The 15,690-nt window shown below is 47.6% G+C and overlaps 1 protein-coding gene across 18 annotated transcripts in view; it reads left to right on the forward strand.

Moving 5' to 3' along the window:
* ZNF536 (zinc finger protein 536) overlaps window positions 1–15,690 on the forward strand; it is a 449,324-nt gene that overhangs the window by 41,786 nt on the left and 391,848 nt on the right. For 10 of the 18 annotated variants that reach the window (XM_061387861.1, XM_061387866.1, XM_061387863.1 and 7 more), the window contains exons 2-3: window positions 2,402–2,568; window positions 11,681–11,750. The gene's annotated coding sequence lies outside the window, so the exon portion shown is untranslated. The remainder of the gene's footprint in view (window positions 1–2,401; window positions 2,569–11,680; window positions 11,751–15,690) is intronic. The other 8 variants (XM_061387872.1, XM_061387868.1, XM_061387871.1 and 5 more) reach the window with 1 other exon arrangement.

Consider the following 15,690-nt stretch of genomic DNA (forward strand, 5'->3'; position numbering starts at 1 on the left):
CCTGCCCTGTTGAGGAGTAGACATAGTCCGAGCAGCTCTCTCCCCTTGCTGTCCAGGAGACGGACCCGGAGAGGGGTGCAGGCTGGCTGGCCTGCTCGGCGCTAGAGGCACAAGTCAGCTTGTTTTGTGAGGTGAGCCAGCAAGAAAACCTCAGCACCCTGCACAGAAATACAAACGGGCCAGTCAGCGGGATCTGTGCCGAGTGCCCGGGGCTCTTCTCGAAGGCCTGCCCGAGCAGCCTCTGTGGGAAATTTTTGGACATCAGCTCCTCAGAGAAGTGGTGGCCAGAAGGTTTCTGAAGGATCCGAAATCTCTGAGCACTGGAGAGGTCTCCAGATTTGCAGCGTGGAAATCCTCCAGCCAGGAAAGGCTTCATCAGAGCTGTACTTTTTCTTTTCCTTAAAATTTTTTTTTTAAATTAATAGACTTTGTTTCTTAAAGAAATTTTAGGTATACAGGAAAATTGAGCACAAAGTACAGTCCCCATAAGACCCCATCCCCACATTTTCTCCTATTGGTTTAGTGTGTTGCATTTGTTATGGTTGATGAGCCAACATTGATACATTATTAACAAAAGCCCATAGTTTATATTAAAGGGATCACTTTTCATGCTGTACATTCTATGGGTTTGGACAAATGTATCCACTATTAGAGTTTCATATAGAATAATTCCACTGCCCTAAAATCTCCTGTGCTTCATCTGGTCATCGTTCCCTCGCCAAACCCTGACAGCCACTGGTACTTTCCCTGTCTCCTTTGTTTTGCCTTTTCTAGAAAGCTGTAGGGTTAGGATCATACAGTACGTAGACTTATAAGACTAGCTTCATTCCCTTAGTAATATGTCTTTATGGTTCTGCTAATTCATTTTATGACTAAATACTATTCCATTGTCTGGGTGTACTACAGATTCTCTTACTGAGAGACGTCTTGGTTGCTTATGCATCTGGGCAACCATGAATAAAGCTGCTATAAACATCTGTGGGCAGGTTTTTGTGTGGTTGTGAATTTTCAACTCTTCCGGGTAATTGTTAATACCAAGGAACTTGACCGCTGAGTTATATGCGAAGGTTGTGTTTAACTTTGTAAGGAACTGCCCAACCGTCTTTCCAAGTGGTTGCACCATTTTGCCTTGCTACAGGCAGTGACTGAGAATTCTTGTTCTCTGGCTTTGCATTTGGTGGTATCATAGTTTGGGGTTCTAGTCATTCTGATAAGTAATGGTATCTCATTATTGTTTTAATTTGCATTTCCTTAAGGCCATGTCATGTCTAGCATCTGAGGTGCTTATTTGCATCTGTAGGTCTTCTGTGATGAGGCATCCAGATTTTTGCCCATTTTTAAGTGGGCTGTTTTTATTTTTTAATTGTTGAGTTTAAAGAGTTCTTTGTATATTTTGGATACCAGTCCTTATCAGATATGTCTTTAGGTTTTCTCCCAGTGTATGGCTTGTCTCTTAATGTTTTCCTTTTGTAACACCTGTGGAAACTCAGCCACCTCAGCCAGTAGTCTATATTCTTATAGGGCCAAACAGAGTCTTCTTACAGTTAGGACCTGAGGTTTTAGGACATGTGAAATCAAAAATACACATGCAGTGTGTCTTCAGTTATGGTCATGGACTCACACACGCACACACACATGCGTGTGTGGAAAAGAATAGAAAGAAGTACACCAGAATATCAACAACAATCACACCAGCTGATAGAATTATGTTATTTTTTTCTTTGTAATATCTTGTATGTTCCAAATGTTCTGGAAGGGAGCACTATTACTTAAATAACCAGTTTTATAAAACTAAAAGTAAATGAACTGAAAAAAGCAACAGCTGTACAGGAGACCTTACAATGTTTCAGTTAGAAATTGTGTAACTTTCATTTTGACTCAGAGAATATCTATGGAACCAAAATTTCAAGTGATGTTGATAATACTACATTTTCTCTAAAACCTTCTTTGGAAAACAAATGAATTTTTATGATGGCTAAATTCAGCTGTCAAGTTTTTGCACAGGTTGAAATTGGCACTGTACAGTATAAATATAATAGAAGCTGCTCATGTAGCTCCATATACAAATTTATATTTATAATGGAAAAGAATATTTAAAAGAATATATATACACACATATATGTATATGTGTATATAATTGAATCACTTTGCCATACAGCAGAAATTAACACATTGTAAATCAGCTACACTTCAATTAAAAAATAAATAAAATAGAAACAAAACGAAAACGTTTTTCTAATGGGCACATTAAAATGGTAAAGAAACGAGAGGTGAAATTGGTTTTAAGACTAAGTTTTATTTAATTCAGTGTATCCAAAATATTATCACTTTGACATGTAAAAAAATGTAAAGAATATACAAGAGATATTTGACATCTTTCCAAACATGTTGTGTGTTTTAGGCTTACAGCACACCTCACTTGGGGCTGACGCAGTTTTTCACGCGCTTGGTAGGCACTTGTGGTCAGTGACTGCCGAGCTGGACAGCGCGGCTCTGTGTGATGGCTGAATATTCGAGCACTATTTGCCAAACAGAGTACAGAGTACCTGAGCAGCAACATTACCTGCAGTAAGTATAAAGGAAAAAAAGTGCTTTGTGGCTTCCAGTTTTTCACATTTCTTCTTCAAGATAAGCTGCATCATAGATACCTTGTGATCTGATGATGACATGACATGTCTCCTCTACAGGGATGAATGTTTTTAATTCAGGTGGTAATACAGTAAACTAGAAAGCATTTACAATGTGGGAGACTTTTTTCCCTCTTTTCATTCCTCATGCTCTGGGGGTCACAGCTGGCTCAAAGTTGCTGTCCTGTAGAGTCTCGAACTGATGTGGGAGCTGCCTTCCCAGGGATAGGCTGAGACATGGGGCAAGCTGGGCAAAGACACTGGGGAGATGCTGTCAGGCTGGCTCTCAGAGGAAACAGCCTCCAGGAAGAGCTGGGCTGCCCGTCCTGCCTGGTTCAGGCTCTGGGATGCCACCAGCATGGCAGCTTGGCACCATATCCAGTGACTCAGATCTTGAGCCTTGTGGGAAGCGTTTGCATGTAGTCTGTGCCTCCTGCCCTGAGCACACTGGCCTACAGGGCGGGTTCTCCTCTGCCTTATCCTGGATTGGAATCTCCCACCTTGGGGTAAAGATTAGAAACATGTGCAGAATGATGCCAAGGCTTGTGTGTGCTCCTAAGGACGCGTGGGGCCATGAGATGTTTCCGACTAGCGGATACCAGGCAAGCTTGGCTGCTTTGGAGATGGGGCTCTCCAAGGCTATGGGGTGGGGAGAGAGATGTTGTCCGGTACTGGGAGACAGTGGGGTAGGGTGGCTCCCCCATCGTAAGAGCTCTTAACCTTGGACTTGTTACTTTGTGGCTAGTGCCTCAATTTCCCATCAGTAAATGAACATGGTCATGGTATACCCAGCTCACCGGGTTGTCGTGAGGGTCAGTACTATCATGAGGGATTCTGGCTGGCACATGGTAAGTGCTCAATAAACGTCCGTGGTCACTCTTATGAGTTCAGGAATGATTTGGTCAATGAATAAGTAAGTCCCTTTAGAAGTGGTGGTGTGTGTATGAATATATTCTGGATATTTCCTGGACTATTAATATATTTTTTTAAGGGCTCATGCACTCCTATCTCTTTTCTGCACTGTCAGCTTGGACTGATTCACTAGCAAGCATCTCTTCCTTCTCCTTTCACTTTCCCTCTCTCCTTTTCTCCTTCTCAGCGTTGTTTTGACTATGAATTAATTGTAGGTTGGGGGACTTGCAAGCAAAAATCAAAGCCAATAAACTTCAAAAGGATGGGGAGGACCAGGGCCACCGGGGGAGTGCAGGGCCCGACAGGGGCTCTTGTGGCTGCGGGGTGGGGTGGAGGGGCTTTCCATGTTCCTTCAAAGGGGACACCAAGTGTTACAGATTGTCACTTAAAAGCTCAGATGCAAAACTTTGGAAATCTGGGAGAGAGGCGACGGTTTCCAAAACAGCTATTTTTATCTTTTGCCAGCAAGTATGAGCCCAGTGGAACGTAGAGTTAAACTTGGAATTTCTTGGCAAGGGTTAATAATCAATGTAGATCTCCTAACAAAGGAGATGCTGCCTTATTATACTGGGAAAGTTTTTTTTTCTTAACTGTCAGTGAAGCAGTACTAATTATTACTCCAGTGTAAATGAGGTCATTTCCTATTAAGAGAACAAAATGCTTAGCCTCGCCTTGCCAATTCATACCAACTATTTTTCACACATACTCAGCTTTTTAGTTTTTTTTTTTAAATTTTGATAAAATCCATTCATTTGTATTAGAAAAGTGTAAACCATCGCAATAATAGTTGCCCATGATTGCCCAGATGAGCTTTTGAAATGTGTGGGTTGTTTGAATACCATGTGTTAGCTATGGAACAATTAGGCAGCTGAATGGATCTTTAAAACAATCAGATACTTTTATCTCACTGAAAAAATACATTCCTTGGATGTGTACTGTTAAACCGTAAATTCCGGGGAACATTAAACTCACGTCACGAGGAGAACTTTCGGATATATGTTGATCAAGGACAAAAAGACATCCAAATATCTTGTCTTCATGTTTTCATTTTTTTATGCAAGCAAAAAGATTTAAGGAATATTGTAGCAAACAAAGGGTAATTGTTTTAGCCCAGATGTTGCTTTTGCACAACAAGCAGGTTACAATGTTCCCACAGAGCTGATGAGCCCAATCAGGGAAATGATTAAAAATTGATTTTGTCCCTGTAATTACAGTATGTAAACTACTTAGCTTGGATTGCAAAGGAAGTGATTTTCTAATTACGTATATACTCTGGTGTCTAATGATTGGTTTTTTGAAGTAATGAAGAGAGAGCACTAACGACTCCTTGGTGTTCTGTTGTTTAAGAAAGACCATCTTTAGAGTAAGCAGCAACAGACAAAGAGTTTAAATTGAATTTTCAACACTGTTAATGTGCACATGGATTTGTTTATTAAAGAGACAGAGAAGTAATTTGATTGGCTCTGAGCATCTTGGCTTTTTTTCATGCTAAAGCATGTAAAAATACATGCACCGGGTCGCAAGCTGACGGGAAGAAGCCTCTCCACTCCTCTTTTATCATCCCAGCGCCCAGGCTGATATCGCGGGCTCTCAGGTTCCTGTGAGCGTCTGATGTCTGTGTATCCTGAAAGCATTTAGATCGAACAGGTATCAAATAGCTTCTTCATCAAAGTTACCTTTGTTTTAAAATGAAAGAAGAGGCTTCCTTTGGAAGCATGTCTGGGCAGCCCAACGCACTCCGTGTTATAATATTTCATTCATGTCCTGTGATGCTGGGCTCTGCGTCAGGGTGGCAGCTGCCACCCACCCCCCCCCCCATATGTATGTGCGCAAACACACACAGACGTGCGCACACACTCACACACTCACACAGGTGCCAGGCCTATATTTGGAGGCCTGACTGCAACTGCGGTGGGTCAGGAGTGGGACCCCTTGTGGGGGGGGCGTTGCTGATGGGGTTTAGGAAAGAGCTGCCTGAGTTCCAAGTATTCCCTCTCTGCTGTGAGACACTTTGAGGCTGCAGAATAACAGCTCCCCAAACACCTGTTACTGGCAGAAGTTAGGAGAGGGTGGTGGCTCCAAGATGACCCCGAGAGCAAGTGTGTGGGGAGACCAACAGACCAGGGCACTCTGCCTTTGAAAAGATCATTTGTTACTCACAGTTCTTAAGGAGAGGGGGCACACCATGCCATGCAGGGCTGCACGGGGAGCACCAGGGTTAGTCAGCAAACAGAAGAGGTGAAAACATGGGCAAGAGCCTTTATTGTAGGTTTTTGAGAGAAAAGCACAGCAAGCAGGAGAAGTAGACTTAGGATTGGCTGCGCTGTGCTGTGCTAAGTCACTCAGTTGTGTCCGACTCTTTGTGACCCCAGAGGAGCCCATCAGGCTCCTCTGTCCTTGGAGATTGTCCAGGCAAGAATACTGGAGTGGGTTGCCATGCCTTCCTCCAGGGGATCTTTCCAACCTAGGGATCCGAACCCAGGTCTCCTGCATTGCAGGCATATTCTTTACTATCCGAGCCATCAGGGAAGCCCAAGAATACAGGTGTGTAGCCTATTCCTTCTCCAGGGGAACTTCTCGAACTCAGGAGCTGGGGTCTCCTGCATTGCAGGAAGATGCTTTATCAGCTGAGCTATCAAGGAAGCCCTAGGATTGGCTACTCAGATAATTGTAGCAGGCTCCGGGGCTCAGAGTTGTCTCTGTCTCCAGTTGTCTGGTACCTGGGTGACCAGAGCCAGTGGACAATGGTCCAGAGTATGAGAGCCTGATATGGAAGGTGTTTGGGGCATGGGCTCTGAATTCAGATGGAAGATGTGCTCCCAGGGGAGTCATTTGCTATCTCTGGGAACTGGCTCCTGCTGTGAGGGGCTGTCCCTACAGGGTCAGTAAGGCCCCAGATCTCAAAGAATCGGAGCCACCGGTTGATGAGGGAGTGGCGCCTTGTGCCACCAGCTTCCGGGGCCAGGATGAGCACGGTGTGAGTCTGGGTGCCCCTTACACCTGGCGTCCTACTCAGCAAGTCTCATGGCTCCTTACAAAAGGCATCCTGAATCTGCTTCCTTCTCCCCATCACTCTTGCTCTCAGCCCAGGTCAGGTCAGCCTCCTCTCTCCCCTGGACAACTGCTGAAGCCTCCCCAGTGGTCTCTCTGCCTCCACTCTCGTCCCCTCTTGCCTGTTCTCCCCACTGCAGCCAGTCCAGGGTAAATCAGATCATGCTATTCCCTCACTCAAAACCCACCAATGGCTCAGAATAAAACCCATGTTTCTTACTGTGTCTGCTGAGGTATGTGGATCCTAAATAGCCCACCCCATCTCATTTTTCTGCTCACTGTCCTTGCCTTTTGGCTCCATAGCTTCTTGCTGTTCCTGAACACACCAGCTCCGTCCTTCAGCAGGGCCTTTGCACTCACTGTTTGCTCTGCTTCTGAAGTTCTCCCCAGCTGTTCACAGGGCTCACTCCCTTACTTTTTTCTCATCCCTTGTCAAGGTCACTTTTTAGTGAGGTCTCCTCCTTGTCTAGTGATGAGTCTATCCATTATTTTCCTAGATTCTTTTTCATCTTAGAGCTTATTATTCGTTCATATTATATGTTACTTTTATTTGTCATTACTCACTAAGACGTACACTTTGCACAAGCAGAAATATTGCTGATGCGGGGTCCCTGGAACTTAGAAGTTAGAAGCCAGCTAGGCACACGGGAGCCATTTGATAAGTGAGGGCTGAATGAGGGGCTCAGTCCCTCAGGCTGTCTCCCAGGTTGCGTTCCTCACCAGGAAGCCTCTTCTGTTGAGAACTAGAGAGGATGAGGGCTATCCCTGGGGCTGTGTCCATCCCTTTGAGTCTCGGAGAAAGAAATCAAGAATCTCTCAGTGCTTTGGAGTGGAAGTCTCAAGTCCACTGTGTTTTGGCAGGATCCTTGTGCATAGTGGGCCTGGAGAATATTAAGCACTGAGTTGGGAAAGGCACCCAGACGCCCGGAAGGGGCGATGTAGCCCCAGGTGGCATCCCCTGGAAAAGCGGCTTGAGCGCCCCTCTGTGTGCCCCTCCGACGGGGCAGAGCCCATGGCCCAGGAGAGCAGGTTCAGAGGCCTTGGCCCTGGATGCTGGGGTGAGATGTTTAGACAGCTCCGGATGTATCTCCTGTTAGCCGCATCCTTCTCCAGACAAGGGCTGAAGGAGTTCGGCTGCTCTGTCTCCGAATCCTTCTTTCCTAACTCTTGTCTGGGAGGAAAGCCGTTTATCCAGCTCCCATCTGCCCCAGACAGCCCAAACTCCACAGCAGACAGCCCTGCTCCTTCTGCTGGAACTCCAAGCGACCCCTGGGGAGGGGCATCTCCGGGAATACACTCTGCCTCCTGCCGGGCCAGCGCTGGGCCAGCGTCTGGAGTAGAGCATGGACCAGGGGAGGGGTGAGGTGAGCCAGCCCTTCCTTCTTTCCTTCCATGCGTCTCTACACCGTCTCCTCCCTCCCTTCCTTTCTTCCATCCATCTCATCCCCCATCTATCTTATTGTCCCTCCATCTCCCCCTGCTCCCTCCATCCTTCCCTTTTCTCTTTACTTCCCTCCCTCGCGTTCTCCCTTCCTCCCCTCTACGCGATGTTTACTGCGCTCTGAGCCCTCTGCCAGAGGGCGGGAGTGGGAGGTGGATGGGCGCAGCCCTTTCCCCTTATTCTGTGGGGAGCTGGCCTCAGTGTGGTGCCTGGTACCAGGCCCTCAGGAAATGGCAGCTCTCGGTGTCACTCGTCTGACCTTCCAGTTGTCATGGTGCAGAGCGGTAGATAGGTGTGTAACGAGCACGGAAAGGCACCATGTTTGCCTAGAGGAAGGAGCTTTTGTGTTCAGCTTGGGGCTCGTTACAGAGGCCCCGGTGAGGGGGGCGTGTGTGGCATGTCTGCTCATCTCCTGACTCGCCCTTGTGTCTGAGGATGAGAGGCTGGGCTCCTGCCCTGTGAAAGTTTCCTGGCTCCGCTCAGAGCTGCCGTGTCCCTCCTGGGAGAACTCAGGAGGAAGGGGCTCCCCTGTCCCCTAGTGGGGGCCCAGCAGACTCATGGGGATGCCACACTGTGGGCCCACTGTGTTCCAGGACACACCAGAGCTGCCTGGACCGCCTCTCACTGTTTTTTCTTTCTGTGTCTCCCACATCTTCCTGTCCACTCTGCTTCCCTTCAAAATCCCTCTCTAGGGCTTTCCATCCCCTCTGCTCTCCTCCCCTTCCTCAGTGAGGCCTTAGACGTGTCTCAGGCTCTAAGTGATCCCTCCATCCCTCCCCGCCGCCTCCTTGCTTTCTCTCTCCTGCTTCTCCAAGTTGCAGTCACCCTGCACTTCTTGCTCAAGCCCCATGGCAGGATCTCTGGACCTTTGTGCTCCCCTTACCTCCGTCCCTGTCTCCCTCGAGGCCCTGCCTGCTGGAGGGCTCACGTCATATGCCCTCCCTCCTTGGTTCCCACTATGGCCGCCTCTCGGGTCCCTGTCCCACCAGACTCTTCGCATAGTGGGGCATTCCTGGATCCCATGGCAGATCTGCTTGCCCCTGGCCTGCCCCAGGGCTTGGCACACAGAAGGTCTGAGCCACTGAGTGAACAGGTCTCCTAAATTCATTGGCTCCTCTGGGCTGGTGTGTGTCTTACCTGCATCTTACAGGGGTGGCAGGGGGATCAATTTGGCGGATTTCAGGCGTTTTTGACGAGGTGGCTGCTCCCCAGCCCCCTTGACTCATGCCGTGCCACGCTTTTTGCTGCCTTGATTACCTGCCCCCTTCCACCCCTCCTCTGATCTGGTGGTACCTACACCCAACTGGGCTTGTGGGCCATGTCTCCTGGGTGTCCCCCTGCCTGGCTCCTCAGTGTGGGGTCCCTGTGGGAGGCAGGGATGAGGGGAGACTCATGTCAGGGATGAGGTTACTACATTATCTCTCAATGCGAGTTACTTACTTTTACCCGAAGAGCTGTTTCTTTCATTGCGGAAGACAGAATTACTGCACTGGTATTGTCCTTCCTCCCCATCCTGAATTAAAGCATCAGTGTCTGATATGGTCACCTTTGCCCGACTTGCAGTGACTATAATGACATCAGACACCAGGAGCCCCTCCTGTTTAGACTGGCTCGCCAAGGCACAAATGGCACTAACTCGATTTCCCTTCCTGAGGTTCCTCTTCCAGCAGGAAGCTTGTTAGGCTAAGCTTCCTAGGCAGGCGGCCACCTTTGGATAACCCCCTACCCATCTGGGACAGCCCTGAAGAGGGCACAGCCCCAATGAGGGTGCAGCCCCAATCAGGGCACAGGGCTCATGCTGGGGCCTCAGGTGACTCTGACCCTGGGCAGATTGCAGCAGCTGGCGGTCTCATCAGGGGTGTGAAGCCAGAGGACGTGCAGAGCTGGGACTTCCCCAGAAGTGTCCCATGTTCTCCTGTCCCTGGAACTTACGAAGCTTCTAAGTGAACAGCCCCTGGAGAATAGTCCTTGAATTTTGTAAGCCACGAACTTGTATATAACATCTGAGTCTGACCTCCACCTCCTGCAATTTCCTCCCTAAATGCCAGGAGCCTTGTGCGCAAAGTGTCTTTGTAGCTTTAATTGGGTGCCATAGGCCTGTCCTTCCTGGCTCCGGTAGAACCTGGTAAAGCATAGCTCGAGTGTTTGTATTACACTGCCTAGATTTGAGTGTTGAGTGATACAGAAAACACAAAATGCAGAAGATAATCTGATCAAGGACAGAGAGAGTCTTGTAAGAGAGTCTTGTAACCTCATGCAGATGGTTGAGATGTCGACTTGCTTTCTGTCTCAAGATAGGCAGGTAGAAATTCATTTACAAACAGCAGTGTCCCTGTTACACTTTGAGAAAACACTTCTAGCATGTACTCAGCAAACACCTTTTTGGTTGCCAGAAATCAGTCTTGGAATTGGATGGAGTGTTGCAAGTCAGTGGTTTGATGTTCAAATACCTTGAGCTGGGACTGCCACTGCCTGCTCTCCAAATACATCTTCTGGTTCATTTACAGACACATCCTTGACTTTCTACTAGAAGTCTACTTCTGCAATATCAGAATGTACAGTTTATCAAGAGAGAGCACTTGCTTGCCCTGTAGTCTCTTCTGTAACATGGCAAAGCAAATTAGCTTCTTCACTGCACTGGCCCTGAGCTGGAGATCACAGATTAGGGCTTGGCCTCGATCACCCCAACTGATGGCTCTTGAGCCACTGTGATGAGCATCTCGGCTTTCCCTCTGGGCCGTGATCCCATCCTGCTGATTTCCTGGTCTTGAGAGGAAAGGAGAGAGGACTTTGATGTCACACAATACCCCTGACCCCTGGTCCAGTTGTCGGTTCTTGGTCTGGACCTGTTGAGAACTGCCCTGGCCACTGAATAGGAGTAGCCAATTGAAATTTCGGTGAAATTGTGTGTGGTCTGCTGTAGGGGCCTCCTTAAATTAGTGAGAGAAAAAGAACCCTTGAGTACCTTCTCAGTTCCTCACTTTTAGAATTCCAAAGAGAGAGGAAGGAGGGGAAGGAGGGATATAATATACACACACACACGTATATATATATATATATACACACGTGTGTGTGTGTGTGTGTGTGTGTGTGTTAGTTGCTCAGTCGTGTCCTACTCTTTACGACCCCACAGACTGAAGCCCACAGAATTCTCTGTCCATGGAATTCTCCAGGCAAGTATACTGGAGTTGGTTGCCATGCCCTCTTCCAGGGGATCTTCCCTACTCAGGGATTGAACCTGCATCTCTTAAGTCTCCTGCACTGGCGGCTGGGTTCTTTACCACTGGTGCCACCTGGGAAGACTATGTGACAGAGAGAGAGGGGGAGAGAGAGCGAGACCGCCCTTATTTGCTCTCCTTTCTTCTTCCATCCCACCTAGAGAAGAAACGGCTAGATGCCCCACTCCCTTCTCTTTTTGCAGGTGGCAATTTCCCATTAAAAGAAGCTGAGCAAATCTGGTTTATTAAAGCAAAGGTCATATAGTTCCCAATTTAAAAACTGCTCAATGAATTGGGGCAGTGGGGGCTATTAAATGTTTCTAGACGCTAGTTGAGTGTCTAATTGTTACCATGGCTGAATGTTGTTTACCTGTCTTATTGGAGTCGATGTGTCCAATGCTGAGAATTTCTAACAGGTCTTATCTTTGCAGTTCCTGACCACCACGGCTTTAAGAATATCCACCAGCCACGAGGGAGCTCCGTTGCTTTCAGACTCGCCTGGTAAGGAACACTGATTTACAGTTTGTTGAAGGGATCCTGCCTGTGACTTGTGGGGAACCAGGCTGCCCTCTCTGGGTTGAGGACCTTTGTGCTGGGTGGAAGTTCTCCCAGCTACTCCTTTGTTTCTGTGGACAGAGGCTGGGCTTTGGAGATGCTTCCAGATTCAAAGGTCTCTGGGATCCAGCATGGGTCCCAGGTCTCCTGGACGGCATGACTATGTGATGTCAAGACATGCTCAGAAGGTCTCAGAATGGGGTCACAAAGCCCCGCAAGGTTGACTTCATTGCCTCTCACATGACATCCTGCAGAGTTGCTGCCCGCCAGCTGGCAGTGGGAACCAGAGCTGGGGAGCTGGTGGGATGGCTGCCTAAAGCTAGGCGGCCCTTCCAAGCACCACCCGTGGCCCGTTTCCCTGCCACTCAGCACGTGGTCCTGTGGCTTGGCCCAGTCTTGAAGGAAACCTGTGTCTGAGTGGTTCTGTGCCTGTCACCTCAGTTGGACTCAAGATCACAAACTCAGTCATGGAGTGTTTTTCCACATGAAGCTAAAAACTTAAGAAGAAGGGGCAGGGCTGATATTTGATGTCTGCAGCCCCCTCCTCTGAGGCTGCCCTGACACCTCTGTAAACTCACCCTGAGATCTAATTAGCCAAACCCACCTTCTCCTGACCATGGGCCTCGGAGGTCACTACATAAACCAGGAAAATTGATAGTGGAATTATGCACTTAGAAATTAATTTTGTACTGTACTGAATATATATTTTTTTACTGTGACTTTATCTTGTTGAAAAAGTGCTTACTTCTGATTTTGTGGATATTACTGACCGTGGATTACTTTTATTTTGGTTTTTACACAACAGTTATATTAGAAATTTGCTGTTTTATTCTTACCTTCTTAGTAAAAATCCTTTTATCACACAATGGGTAATTTATATCCATTACCAGGCCTTTCAATCCTTTTCAGTGGGGCTGTCAGCGCCGTTGGCACAGTAATGATTAATGTGATCTAATAATAGTGTGCCATTATATTACCTTAGTAAAACATGTACCAACATCCTATTCGGATCTACCAAATTCATAGCTTCCTATAATATTTTTGTTGAAAGACAGGATTACTATTTTTCAAAGCTGATTTTTTCCCCTTTAACATATTTAATGAAATTCACAATTCTTTGCCTTAGTAATCCGGGCATTTGATTGGGCTCGGTGGGTGAATTTGACATCTGTAGACACCGTCGTGGTTTGTCAGGGAGAGGCTGGACAGTCCAGAGATCTGCCAGGGAGATTATTGTGTTTTTGTTGGGCCTGGGTTGTTTTGCCTTGAAGAAAAAAAATGGCTGGATTTCCAGTCCCGTCTGACATGTAATAAGAGAAGTGTGTTTTAGATCAAAAGGCAAAAGAGCAAGAAATTTGGCTCAAAGGCTTCTCTCTCCCGTCCCCTGTTTTATCCACTTTCGTCACCTGCCTCGGTCTGCTGGCGAGCAGAAGGGGCCACAGAGCTGGGGGAGCAGCTTCAGACTCTTTTCCTGGAAATGCTCCTTCTTGACCTGTCCCTTTTTTCTTGAGGCTTTGGCTCAGCCTCTCTGGAGCTAAGATGGGGTTCCTCGGCCTGGCAGTGCTGACATTCTGGGCCGGGTAATTCTTTACTGTGGGTCACCCTGTGCACTGTGGGTGGTTTACAGCTTCCCTGGCCTCAGCTCACCAGGTGTCAGTTATGAATCCCTTCCCCTGTTGTGACAACCAAAAATGTCTCTGGAAATGACCCAATATCTTCTGGGGGCACAGTTGGCCTGCTTGAGAACCTCTGGTCTAATGTGATAGGAGCATAAGCAGATATTTTTGCGGTGTGGGGGAATTCCAGCTGGAGCTCAGGGTTTCCTGGTGCTTCCTGGGACATCTTCCGGCTGTGGGGGAGAAGCTCTGTGGATGATGGCTACACTCTGCATCCTTTTCCCAGCTGAAACGCAGCCTTCTAACTTCTCTCCCCGCCCCCATCTCTGTCATAGAGCCTGGCCCGAATGAGGGCCTGATTCTTAGCTTCTTCCACTTAAATCCCATTATAATCATGCTTGTGATTGATAACATTCCACCTTTTCAAAGGGCTTTAAAATCTGTGTCAACCAAGGATGACATTATTGTAGTACGGGCGAGATGTATTCAAACAATTACACACTCAAATCAAAGTGGGAAGGTTTGTCCTTCTATCCTGGTGCCTTTGTGATGTGGCTTTCGCCAGCACCTCAGCACTCCCCCCAACCCCCATGGCCCCAGAAACCTTCAGCAGGAGAATGCATGAGTGGAAACGGGTTTTGCCCTTGATATCACTCAGATCTGAAAGCAGCCTGAATATTTAGGCTTCCTAAGGCAAGAGAGGGGCTTCCCTGGTGGCTCAGATGGTTAAGAATCTACCTGCAATGCAGGAGACCCAGGTTTGATCCCTGGGTTGGAAAGATCCCCTGGGGAAGGCATCAGCTCCCTACTCCAGTATTCTTGCCTGGAGAATTCCATGGACATAGGAGCCTGCCTGGTTACCGTCCGTGGGGTTGCAAAGAGTTGAACATGACTGAACAACTAAGCACACGCAAGGCTGGAGGGTCGGGGAAGAAAGTGAGGTTGTTGAGCACAGGGAAGAGAGAGAGGGTGAGGGAGGGAGAAAGATCCTTGTTTTTGATTCAGAACAAAAATTACTGCTGCAACATTGGCTCGAAATATGCAATCAACTGAAATCAGGAAAAGTATTTTGAATACAAAATTTATATGAAATACTTGAATCTAGATACGTGTGAACCCACGTATATGTAGATATTTAAATCAAGGATAGAGAAGATGAGAAATAAAGCATTTGTCATAAAAATACTGCCTGTAGTATTTGCCTTCAAATGATTCTGCCACATTGGAATATGTTTTTGTACTGTTAGCATTTCCACAGAACACACTTTTGTTTGTTTTTACAGCTGATCCTCGATGGTGACAACAAGTAAGGGAAATGTCTCTGATTTACCTCTGTGATAGAGGATTTCAAATACACTGTGATGTTTGATGCAGGAGTAATTTTGGAGACCTAGCTCTTTACTGGTTTCTGGTTGGTCTCTCTTGCTGCTGCTGCTGCTAAGTCGCTTCAGTCGTGTCCGACTCTGTGCGACTCCATAGACGGCAGCCCATCAGACTTCCCCGTCCCTGGAATTCTCCAGGCAAGAACACTGGAGTGGGTTGCCATTTCCTTCTCCAATGCATGAAAGTGAAAAGTGAAAGTGAAGTCGCTCAGTCTTGTCCGACTCTTAGCGACCCCATGGACTGCAGCCTACCAGGCTCCTCCACCCATGGGATTTTCCAGGCAAGAGTACTGGAGTGGGGTGCCACTGCCTTCTCCGCGGTCTCTCCTGCCGCTGCTGCTGCTGAGTCGCTTCAGTCGTGTCTGACTCTGTGCGACCCCAAAAACGGTAGCCCACCAGGCTCCCCCGTCCCTGGGATTCTCCAGGCAAGAACACTGGAGTGGGTTGCCATTTCCTGCTCCAATGCATGAAAGTGAGAAGTGAAAGTGAAGTCGCTCAATCGTGTCCGACTCTTAGCGACCCCATGGACTGCAGCCCACCAGGCTTCTCCATCCATGGGATTTTCCAGGCAAGAGTACTGGAGTGAGGTGCCACTGCCTTCTCCGTGGTCTCTCCTAGTACAGTGTAAATGTGGAGAGAGTAAGGCCTTGCTATGTTTTGTTCAGTATTATATTCTAATTCCTGGAATGGTGCTCACTGTATAGAGGATTCTTAATAAAAATAGTGACTGAAAGAATGGACAAGTGGGTGGATGTATGGGTAGCTGGGTGAGTGGATGAGTGGATAGGTGGATGGGTGGATGAGTGGATAGGTGGATGGATGGTTGAGTGGATGGATGGAGGGAGGGATAGCTGGATGGGTAGATGAGTGGATGGATGGGACTCTATC

Source organism: Bos javanicus, chromosome 18 (genome assembly GCF_032452875.1).
Source record: "Bos javanicus breed banteng chromosome 18, ARS-OSU_banteng_1.0, whole genome shotgun sequence".
NCBI lineage: Eukaryota > Metazoa > Chordata > Mammalia > Artiodactyla > Bovidae > Bos > Bos javanicus.